The following is a 12,773-nucleotide window of genomic DNA, read 5'->3' as shown; positions in this document are numbered from 1 at the left end:
AAGTGAATATTCTGACATTACATATTCATATACATCAGGTGCTAGGTACAAATGGAACAAATTTCCGCTCAAATATTTTTATATAAGAAATACACAAAATCTTTCATGCCTGACGCGTCCAGTTTTTGGTTTCCCCACTTGCTTTTTGTTTGTTTTTGGTTATGTCTTCATAGCATTCCACATCAAATCAGCCATTTATTTTTCTTTGTCGTTTCTTTGACTTTTTCTCACCATTGCACTACATTCTGGCCGTTTGTTCCGTTCTGCGAAATGCATTGCTTTCTAAAGATCCTGTATGGCCTTGGTGGTACTTCCTTGGCATTATCAAATCATTTTTATCTTACTATTCGATATCGAAACTTCCTGCGACATTTTTTCAATCAATTGTTGAAATCGCGGTGCAAACATGCGATTTCAACATAGGAGATTCTGTAGGTAGTCCTTTTTTTAATAAAAGCGTGAGTGACTGAATGTGTCATCATCAGGTACCCATCTTCTTTTCTCTATCTTACCGAAATATTATCACATAAATGAAGGATAAAAATAAGTATGTCTGGACTTGAATATAAAAAAAAATATTGCATTGAAAGTGGAAGTGGTGAAATTCCAAATGCGATATTTCCTGAACCAGCAAATATTCCATATTCACATGTCTTTTATTTTTGCAACCGTTCGTTTCGCACTTCAGCCTCACTCAGAAACGCTTGACGTGCACCTTTTCTCAACGGGGAACAAACATTCCAAGGGCCAAAGTTGCAATCCTGAATTCTAGGGTTATTATTGTTTTATCCATCTGACCCGATAATACCTATACCATCAATTCCGAACATTAATTAGACTTAATTCCGGTTTCGGGCGCATCATACTCGTCATCGCTCTTTCTGGTTAGTTATCTAAGCAGTATCCGGTAATGTGATTGATTTGCTCAATATTTGCGCAAATATCATGCTAAATTCAAATATAGGCCTGAAACATTTGCTATCCTCTGACCGTCCGATAACGTTGCTGTGTAAAATTTTTTAAACTAAATTCTGCCACTGTAAGCAAAATCTCAATAATTTCATCCAAGAATAAAGGGTATACCGTCTTCCATTGAAACAACTTCTATGAGTAAATTCGCTTGATAAAGGCGGTGGGGTAACCTAAAGTTTTAAAGATAAAAAATAAAAACTGTGCTTCAGAAAGTATGCTTTGAAGAACATTATATCCTCGGATCTGCTTATTGTTTCAATACTATATTATAATTTTTAAAATGCATCGTTTGTTGACAATCCCAAGTCCAGGTAAAACTATTTAAGTTTGCACGTAATAAGATGGCTACACCAAAGGAACTTCCTTGGCACTTGCTAAAGAACCGCTTCCAAAAATTAAACAAAATGTTTAATGATACATGAAGATACATAAAGTTGGAGAGACGAAGCAGACAGATTACAGAAATATACCAATTAACAAGACTAACCCAACAACAACATTTACACACATGACATCAGGATTGTGCAGAATAGAAAATGGAAAAATGAGTTGGGAAAACCACTGAATTTTAGAGTATGCAAGGAAACATCTAGTAAGAGTTATTACAAACCACAATGCACAACAGAATCGATATTATATCGAAAAACAAACGAGGGATGTAAAGATTAAATTTAAAGTGGAAATTATCAATTTTGTTGGTTCTTGGAATTTTTTGAGAGAGTATCAATCCAACATGCATTTTAACTTGGAGTATTGTGTACATACCTTTTGGATAGAAGTGACACTGCAATGAAAATAAAAAACACAAAACTTCTGCTATAATTTCTACTACTCTCACTATATCTACTACACAAAATCTTTTGTATTGCTACTACTGCTACTATCTACTTCCGGCGTCATCCATCACAAGAACATTTCTATTTTTCCTTTTAACAACAATAATATTATCAAACAACAGCAACAATGAAACACGACAACTTTTTTGGCTGAACAATAATAACAAAATTACTGGAATACGTGAGAAAACGTCTAACAATATGGAACAGAAAAAACACAAGCATTAATCAACAGAATTTAATCAGCAGATTGAAAAGACAAAACTATTACAACGAAAATTAACAACAACAACAAGAAATTACATCAACAAAGTTGCTTCACCATTATTAACCAACCGATTAAAAAGATCACAATAAGAAGGAAAATTTTTGAAAATACAAAAATTAAAACTAAACCCACTTGCCAAATATTATGGACTTTTCATTTGTTTACTATCCTTTTTTGCTTTTTCTGTTTTTCCAAAAATATAAAATAGCTCAGACAAAGCAATAACTGTAACGAAGGTCGCCAAACATCTTTTTATAATTTTTCTTGTTTCTTTTCTTGTAATAAATTAATTAAAAACACACGTAAAATCAGAAATGGAAATCAGTATCGTTCAAACATTTTATACAACAAAGAAACCAAAATGTAAAATAAACTAAAAAGAAATTACAAATTGATTTGTTAATTTTAAAAAATCCATCTCGCTTGTTTGTCTGTGTGCAGGGTTTACGGTCGTGATGGTGATGATGAAGGGGCACGGTGATCGCTAATCGCTTTCAATCTGATCTGATCTAATTTGATTTAATCGCCTTTTCTGAGTTTGTTGAGATAACAAATTGAAAGAATTTAAGACATAAACAAAGTCGCTCGATCATTCACTGAATCGATTTAAAAACAATGCGCCAAGCGTACAAAGTAATGATAACGTTCAAAGGACGCTACCGAACAAAGGCGAGGATTGAATGAAGACCAAGTGTTGATTAAGCTTGTGTGGAAATTATGTGAAGAATAATAAGCATCAAGCGATGAGAGTAAATGAATGAGAACACGAAAAAAAAAAGAATCATTAAAAACAATTATTCAGCCAGAAAATATAAAAATGGAAAATCAATGAGCAAATCTGATCACTTTGATCGAAACATATGACATTGATCTGATGTGACCATCTGGAATCACCACGGTGAAATCACACATCCGCAATTATTTCCGCATGTTGTCTTCCGGCGAAATACTGTAATTTGGCAATAGTAAAATTGGATAAATCATAAATTGAAAACGTTTTATCTTAAAAAATGCTTTTCTCTAGAGGTAAGTTGATTTGTGTTTATTTGTTTATTATTTATATATGTATACATACATTCCCTTTCTCTGTCATTGTGTTGCTTTCTATTTTTGTAATGTTCTATTTTTCGTTTTGACTATATTCAACAGAAGTTATTCAACAGTTTTCAGTTTGACCAAAACGTGTCGTATATAATATTTGTGATGTTTGTAACACTATATTTGTATTCTAACTTATATGGATAAATCTATTTGTGTTGAGGAAAATCAAAAAATCAAAGTATCTAGGATAATGTTTACATTTAACCTTTTAATTTCCCCCCGTCGGAAATCGTATTATCAATGATTTAAAAACGTTGAAATAGCATCAGCATGAGGTCATTATAACCTGCGACGTCACATATGAATCTTCATTGAGTGTGTTTCGAAAAGAGTGAGCTGTTTGTAAGGTTGGCTGACAGGATATATTTTTGCCTCTAGGGACCGAAGCACTGCATCCACTATGCGATTCAGGTTGCGTTTCCATAATTTTGCTTTCAGCTTTACATATGGGGATACTCCGTATTCTACTTTTAAAGGGAACTGATGGGCTTGTGAATGCACTTGAATTTCCGATGACACAATTTTCGATATTTCAGTCGATGGGAGGTTACTGCCTGTGAATTCGTGGAACACCGTTTTGTAAAATTTGGGATGTAAACTGCTTTCCTGATAGTCAATCAGTCATCAAGTTGCTGCAGGGAAGAAGGAAAAAGGCTCATTTTATAAAATAACATAAAAAATTTTAACATTTCATTACCTTGCTGATAGGACCATCGGGGAAAGAAATCTTCTTCTAGTTAGTTAAAAGGACCCATTTTTACCGTGAACGAGAACAGTTTGAATATTCCAAATAGCTATATGGCTTTCCACGCTGCCACTTCGTCAACGACTTGGCATCTTATATAGGATACAACGTTTTCCTTTATCAATGGTAACACAGAGGTAGTAGGATAATACGATATTCCTGCGCAGCTAAAAGTATCTTATACAAAAGTTCCGATAGACTAAAGTGTGCTATGTGCTGACAACAGTCCTTCTGCATTCTATTCTTCATCTCTAAGCATGCATTCATTCAATTTTTATTAACTTATATGTCTTCCCAAGATAACTATTTTACATTTTCACAGAATCCTGGACCAATAAAAAATGTAACTTGCTGAAATGCACGGCGTCTAATCAAATGCATTTCTATGTAGCTTTCTCAGTTGATACTTTTTCTCGGTTTATTGTTCATTATTTGCTTTGATCCACATGCCCCTTCAAATGGTAATATATACAACCAAATGTTTCATGTGCTTTACTTTTAGTGCAAATAAGTGATTAAATCTTGAGTTTTCGGCTTATTCCTCCTCCTCCTCTTCCCTTTTACAAGTCAATTGCATTCGTCTTTGTTTATAAAGAGCTTCGAACAGGTTTCGCAGTTTTGGGAAACCAATCCTTCATGCCTTCCTTTCTTGAATTTGAGGACCTTCAGTAAAAGCAACGCAAAGTCATGGACCATCCGTTGTTTTTGTTAGGAATTTGTTGACGTAAATTCAAGTTTATTGACGTAGATTTATGTTTCTGAAAATAGGTTTAGACATTTAGTTTTGAAATCATTTCGGATAAAAGAATTTGTGAAGAATCGTTTCTGATTTATTATCGACATATTTTTAAAATTTATTGTCATAACTGGACCATCATAGATGTTTTTTTAGATTTTTTTATGGAATATGGTTCCTTATTCGTTTGACTGTGAGAAAATACCTGAATTTATAGTACAATATTGTTTTGAGAAACACATTTTTTTTGTTTCTCTAAACTCAACTATCACATTTGCTGAGCACAGCTGTACGAATATTTTAGGTTTTTAGCTTCGTCGATGGCGCTACAATCCAAAGCCAACTCATTCGTATCAATATTGACCCCCCGCCGCTTCCATGGCTTCTCTGTAGATACTTACCGCAAACCTTACCCTTAAATTTTCTGCTATTTTCGGTATCCTGTAAACCCTTACCATGGATCTTATCCCTAAGTACTCGAGTATTCTCACGTTCTACTGCCCTCGGACTTCAACATTACCTGTTTCGAACATCATTGAAATGTAATGCCTGCCTACTACTTATAGGGTTCGAGCTCATCAATATATTTTTTAGAAATTCCCCATACTGATCATGTTCACATCAGTGCAACAACATAGGATTTAGTTGGGCTGTCTTCATCTATCCATCCAACTTCTTTCCACGACCTAAAATATTTTTGACATATGTGCCAAGTTTCGTAGAATTCATCGCTTTTTTATTCCTCTCGAAATATTAGATTTTGCAACTATCTTTATTAAGTTTGCTAAGTTGAACAGGGTAGCTCTAGGCTTTATCCTTGTTTCAACCCTAATTCCGAAGAAAAATATCCAGTAAATACTACCTGGGTTCTGATTTAGCATTTAGTTTCTGGTGGAGCTTCGAGCTTGAAAAGAAGTCTATAAAGAGTCCGTAAAGTTTATAACGTAAGAAAAAATAATGCCCAATAATAATTGACGCACGTTAATGTTCCCTGCGCTGTATCAAGAACTATTATATTATAATGGACCGGTTGTAAAGCCTCGACATTCTCCCGTGATATTACCAGCATATACGTTTAGTGGTTTTTCATTTATTTTAGTGAAAGTCATGTAGGAAATGTAGAATAGGGATGGTTCTCTCTAGTTCCGATAACTGGATCTACCCCATTGGAGGCGTTTGATAAGTAATTGAATCCATCTTGAGCACAGAATACTTGATAGAAAACGTAGACAAAGGAACATTTTTGTGCTAGGCGTCTGTATATGTCTTTGAAGAAGAAGCAACTTACGTATATCTATGAAAATGATGTATTCTTTGTTAAATGGTACTGATATTTATTAACACTAGAGAAATTCATCAAGACCGCGCGAAATTCCATTTTATGTACTGACAGTTTCCTTTTAAGTTGTGTCTACTTCAGCGGAAATTTTCATATGAATTTCAGACATTTTAAGTCCTCCGAAAATTCCAATTTCGGCAAAAAGCACTTCTTCTTCAGTGTTTATCCCGTTCAGAAGTGGTTGCATCATTTTACTCGAAACTTGATATAAATGCAGTCGGGAGGTTTTTAAAATCAATATCCTTCGCATCAAGCCACAATTGTTCGGTCGGCCCTTTCGTTGGTTATTGTCACTGGTCCAACAAAACATCTTTGTATCTATTACTGCGAGGTGCGCTTCATTATATTGATAGTTGGCCAATACTGAGAACCAGAGAGCAATAGGGCGGACGACTTTATCGTAAACTTTAGATTTGAGACTTTCGTTAACACGTCGATCACAAAAAACACCAGTTGTGGAACGCTACTTCATCCAGGTTGCACTAGTGCGTGAAGCAATTTCATAATACAGCTCACCATTGGCTGATAGCTTTCGTCCGTGACATACGCTCATATCTGAGCAGGCCAGCAGCAATAGTGCCTGTTCCATTGAGAGATCCCTACCTTTTATTATTGTCTTTTCTATATGTAAGAAGTTTCGAAATCTTTCGCGGAATTAATATATTGCATCTGCTACAAAAATATATCAATTGTTCATTTATCTCATACAACCCACATCAGCTTGGCAGCAAAATCCAAAAAAGGACATAAGAAAAATAAATGAAATAAAGGCCTTGGTATACCTTATACCTTCCCCAGTGTTGCAGTCGGCTTTTGACGTATGTACATATATATGTTTTGTCAAAGCAGTAAGTCACTCCAGTACATCAACGTACTTTCGCACCCAGTGCAGAGAAAGGATAATAAGGAATTCAGAATAGCGTAAGAATTTTTCTATAGAAAAACATGCATGTATCTTGACCAAGTATTTTACAGCTTACAGTAGAAAGACTTCTCTCTAAATAAGTAATAATAATAATAATCGTTGGCACAACAATCGATATTGGATCAAGGCCTTGAAGTGTGTTAGAGCACTTCATTCAAGACCGTAACGGTACACTACAGAATAGTGTAGGAGGCAATGTGGTCAGCATTACGCTCGCCCGAGATTTTTACCCTGATTTGACTCAGGTATTGATTCACAGCTGAGTCGACTGGTATCCGACGTCAAATCACAATACAAATCCCACTGTCGCCAGCGAGATTTGAACCGTGAACTTTGGTACTCAGCTATCCACACTCTAAATAAGTACCTTTACAAAATTAAGTTTGATTTTTCCATGTTCCTTTGATTTAGCGTATCTTCTTTGTTGTTCATATTAATATAATTTTTTGGTGGATGGGGATAATTCGAATTCAGTTGTTTCGCCTCCGCACGGCAGCCACATTTACTGTATCTACGAAATTAATAAATGAAATATTCCATAAGCGTTATTTCTACAAATTGTAAATAACTGCTTTATTTCTTACAAAGCTGCAGTACAAAATATTATTGAAGTGCAGTCCAGAGGCTAGTCCTTCAACGAAGAAAACAAATTGGAATTCCACCCTGCGCATATTACCTGATCTTTTGGAATTTCAATAACGTAGATTTCACTTGTTTTATGTACCTGTCGAGAGTTTTTCGCAAAAGTTATCTCAGAATCCTATTTTCCGTTTAACCATCTGAACATGAGACCCTCCTCACCTGTAAATAAATTTCTGTGAAAGATTTCTCAATGAAGAAGACTAAATACTTTTCATTTATTAAGGTATTAAGGTTTTGTGTAAATATGGTCGCGTGGGGTATCGAATGAAAAGGCTTAATTAGTACTTTCCCAAATTGATGATATTTTTGATACTGGGTACATACGGGAATCAGGATCAAAAAATGTAACAGGTTTCATTCTCAGAACCTATCCAATCGAAAAATCTGAAAAAATGGCAATAGTACATGCATACGAAATCCACGCCTCAAAATACATCCCATTCCGATATCTGCTTAAATAAAGTTAATAATAGTATATCATCATATTTTAGAAATTTTCCCTAAAACCCTTAGGTTGAGCAAAATTTGGTACGGCTATGAATGATGATAGAGTGCCCAATTTTGGAAAATTTGACAAAAAACCAACTATAATTAACGAAGTTATAGAAGGTTAAAATTGCGTATTTCAAGTGAATTTATCGCACTTTAAGACGGTTATGACGACATCATCATATAGCGAACTCATATGAACGGCGGAGTTTAGAAACACATATGTGTACCAAGGATTATTTTGAATTGGGGGTGTATGCGAATGGGAAAATGTAAACAGAAAATTTATTATACAAGGTAGACACAAAACCTTAATATCCAAAGCGTCCACGTTCCGGTATTCCTAGCATTGGAAATAGTGAAACCTTCACTGCCGTTGAATTATTATTGCTGCGTCTTGTTTCTTTGAGTATCTATTAATCCACAATTTCGGCGTTGCACTGGATTGGCTTGAAATAATTGACAGGATATTTTGATTCTCTGGTGATGTTTAGGCAACCCGACGAACTCAGGCGGAAAGAAACTTTTCTTGAACTGGGTCTCCGTATCTATTTGCCGGTCGGTTATACACACTTTTCGCAGAAATAGTGATAGCTATTCACATGAAATTTGGTAGAATAGTTGAAAGTGTGAACTCCATGTATGCAGTGCGTTTAAGGGAGAGAAAGAGTTCATAGAAAAGAGGCGAAGGTCAAAATTTTCCCTTAACCGAATAAATCCATTTGGGGTATCAATCGATTAGCAAAATACTCTCCACCCTGATTTGCTCGAATAAAGTTAACGATAGTATATCACAATACTTTCTAAATTTTTCGGGAACCTTTAATGATTGTATCCGGATAGCTGAGTGGGTCAGCACAAGGCTGTCGTACGGAAGGTCGCGGTTCAAATCTCAGTGATGTCAGTGGGATTTGTATCGTGATTTGACGTCAGATACCAGTCGACTCAGCTGTGAATGAGTACGTGAGTCAAATTAGGGTGATAATCTCGGGCGAGCGCAATGCTGACCACATTGTCTCCTACACTATACTGTAGTGTACCGTTACGGTCTTGAATGAAGTGTTCCTACACACATCAAAGCCCTGATCCAATTGGAATGTTGCGCCAACGGTTATTATTATTTAATGCTTAAATTCATCGTAGACTCCCGCATAGGCCATAATATGGAGCATTATATGCAAAATTTGGTGGAAACTCTACTATTATTAACAAAGTTATAATACGCTGAAGTTGCCTCTTTCGCATGAAATCACTGCACCATGAAAAAATGAAGTGAATAACGTGACGTATTCACATACAGGACGAATAGTGCGCAACAAATGGGTCGCTTTCCATGTAATGGTTCTATATGACAACCGAAAATTCAAATTAACCCAGAATAGTCTGAATGGACCAACAATATTTAGGCACTTCAATTTCCAGATTTTTGACATTAAGCGAAGGTGAATGTAATGTTGTAAATATAATATATTTTACACTTTGATAATTTCTATTGTAAAGCGTGTGGGAATTATAATATTGTACGTAATCCTATTGTGGTTCGCGAAATGTAAATGGCAAAGCGCAGGATGATAAACGAATTCTTTTTAGTTGATTAAGGCCATGAGATACCCATTCGTGAATTTCAGATGTATCTTAGCTTTGGTAACAGTCGGAAGTAAGAATGGTCTTCAAGTCATCACATCAAAAGACTACTTCAAGCCCTAATTGCGTGAAGGGTGATTACTATTTGATTTCGTGCTTCTTTGAAATTCAAGCGGATGCTAGCATGTTTAGCTGATTAACTTGAACTAAACCAGATGCAATGCCATTTAGAATTAGAACTAGGGAGGATATTTTCTACTTTAGCGACAGTAAGTTCACAAGCGGATCTTATGCTAGTCTTTATTTGTTGAAGCTTCCCCTCCTACAAACAGAAGTGGATTTAGCAAACAAGTAGATATTAACGATCATCAATTTGTCATAACTTCCGTTGCCGATGCCAGTCCCCTTACACCTCACAAACCCGGATCAATTGACCTTATGAGAGACTGATTCGAGGTACATTGGCGGGGCGGTGGAAGTTGCTGGAATATAAAAATTTTTCATCATTGGCGCTACTGTTGGTAAACCGGTTTTTGCTATCATGTGTTTGAGCGGAGCCTCTACTTTTGCTTATAGTAGATTTGCCAGAGTGCACCTGCATAGTTGTTCCACAGAATGAAGAGGAGTGTTTCCGTCATCTTATTAATTTCTCCTAGGTGTAGATTTTTTGACTGACCTAACTGAAATTTTCAATAAAGCTGGACACGGTGAGCAGAATGTAAATCGCCAATACAGTTATTGAATGTTGTACACGAACTGAAGAAGAACACATTTTCTTCGTGTTATGCACCTGGAAGTCATCTTTCCCACATATGTTCCAACATGCGTCTTCCAGAGTCGCTTCTAGCTAAGTGTAATTCCCAAAACCCCACCATGCCGACAACCGTAGTATGATAACCTTTTTTCCTAATATTTTGCCCATCCAGAAGACCCCGGTTTTCCCATACTATCGCATGCGATGAGCATACAGTACGAATTTGGTTGACTATCCTTTCCAGTAAACACGTTGACATGAATCCAGTGAATTACACCTTGAAACATTAGTTCGAATGCTTTGAGTGCAAACGATGTATGGCAACTTGGTCTGAAAGGTTTAGAGTGAAAAGGAGCCTTTTCGCCTTTTGCTAGTTCTCAAGTTTGTTATTCAGGTTTCAGGCAAAATATTGTTGGCTTCCACCGTGTAGTAGAATCCCGAGAAGTGAGTTTTGAGAACCTGTCTTTCTCATTTTTGTTAATGGCGTATTCTCATTCTTTAAACAGACAGACGATATCGTCTTATATTTGGCTATAGTTTTGTAAAGCCTGCACGTTTCAGTTAATTCCTTCACAGAATTATCTGAAGCTGTTTCGCTTTGCTTCCCTGATCAGATTACTATGCGTTGTCAGTGCGTTTTTGTACCTCGATTAGTCCCCGGTTTCTTTTGCCAGATTGAAGGGTTCTCAGACTCCAGTTCTCAGCCTGGCTAGGTTTTTGCTCAACCAGAATGCATCCTTTGATCAGACTATAAAGATCCTTATTTCCTTCCCATAATAATAATGATAAAATAATTTTGCAGATTAAGGACATGGTAGCTTGCATATACCAGTGAGTAGTTTCTATATCATGTCCTGAAGTATTATTCATAGTCAGCTCCTCCATTTTGTTTCGAATGTGTTCTTCAGATTTATGCTGATCGCATTTATTTTTCCGAATTGGTTATTACTGATTATTAAAGGTCAAGCAAGTTTGGCATGTAGGTTGTTAGAAATCGACAAATACTTAGCTCATCAACAATATAATAATGAAAATCGTTGGCGCGTCAGTTCAATTGGATCTGGTTTGGTTAGAGCGCTTCATTCAATACCGTAACGGTACCATACATAATCTCGGTATAGGATAGAGTGCGATCAGCATTGCATTCATCCATGGGTATCATTCTGATCCTGACCTAGGTACTCACAGCTGAATCGAGTAGTATCCGACATCCAGTTACGGTACAAACTCCATCAACAATAATCTACTAAAAAGAAAATGTCAATTTGAAACCCAAGGCGCCGTGAAATGGGTCTATATCCAGCCACGGATACTACATTTTCTTATTATCGGTGACGCTCCTTATTCTGTCTAGAGTTACTAGAGGTAGTGAATGGTTTTAGTGGATCATGATATTGACTTAATTGCTCAGGATTTGAGAAAGCGGATTCGATGACAAACCGATCGGCCTTTGTGATTTAGACCAAAATATTGTCGTATTGGAATAGCCAAAGTCAGATTGTGCGAAGTAAGGAAGAGGGAGAATTTCCGATTCGAATTGCTCTTACTTCGGCTATGTTACGAGAGTTGAAGGAAGTGGACAACCTTTAATATTCTTCACGCAGTAATCGCTTTCCTTTTGCTAACTCCCTCGTCGGTAATAAGCGATATCTTAACCTGGATATGGCAAAACATGACCTTATTTCAGTTTTCTAACTTGTCATGTTTTCGCAGGGTACCCAACCTTATAGATTTTTTAAAAGTATATTTACTCCTGAAATTGCTTTCTAGAAAGGATTAGCAATTTGAAGTGCCTAAATGTTTTTGCAAATTCTTTCACTTGAACCTAACAAGACTCCCAGTTTTTTCCGAATTTTGATTAGGGATGGAGAAATTTAGTCATGTAAAATGTATCTCTTAAATAAACACGCTAATAGGGTTTGCATTTCCCTTTTCTTTCGTGTCTGTTGAGGTTTCATTGACCGGACTACAAATCTATTGTAAATAAATTGCAAATTCTTCTTGTGCGGATCTCACGTCCACATTATTTCATATCTTGAGCGGCAGGCCTGATTGTCACCTAGAATTCGACTGTTTAACTTCCTTGTGATTCTGAAACATTTTCGAAGATCACAGCCAAGATTTACATACTGCCATTACGGCTGGAGCTTAAGTTCTCACATTTTTGGTGCTTTAGGAGTAAAACACTCACTAGGAGCACAATTTTTATATTTGAAAAATTCCACATACGCAGTTCGCAGAAAAGAAAGTGGAAAAAACGCCCAAGAGAAACAAACCAAACTTTCATTTTCAGGACCCAGAGATTTGTGATTTTTGGAAGCTAAAACCTTTCAGCAAAGACCTTTGTCTCTTAAATTTTCTGAGCATAATCCCCTATTTAAT

The 12,773-nt window shown here is 36.1% G+C and overlaps 1 protein-coding gene across 13 annotated transcripts in view; it reads left to right on the top strand.

Annotated features, from left to right (window-relative positions):
• Nucleotides 1-12,773, top strand: part of LOC119655946 (heterogeneous nuclear ribonucleoprotein L) — a 440,324-nt gene that overhangs the window by 182,499 nt on the left and 245,052 nt on the right. The window lies entirely within an intron of this gene.

This window comes from Hermetia illucens, chromosome 4, assembly GCF_905115235.1.
Source record: "Hermetia illucens chromosome 4, iHerIll2.2.curated.20191125, whole genome shotgun sequence".
NCBI classification, from domain to species: Eukaryota; Metazoa; Arthropoda; class Insecta; order Diptera; family Stratiomyidae; genus Hermetia; species Hermetia illucens.
Note: the sequence above shows the minus strand (reverse complement) of the source record. Positions and strands in the feature narration are given on the sequence as shown.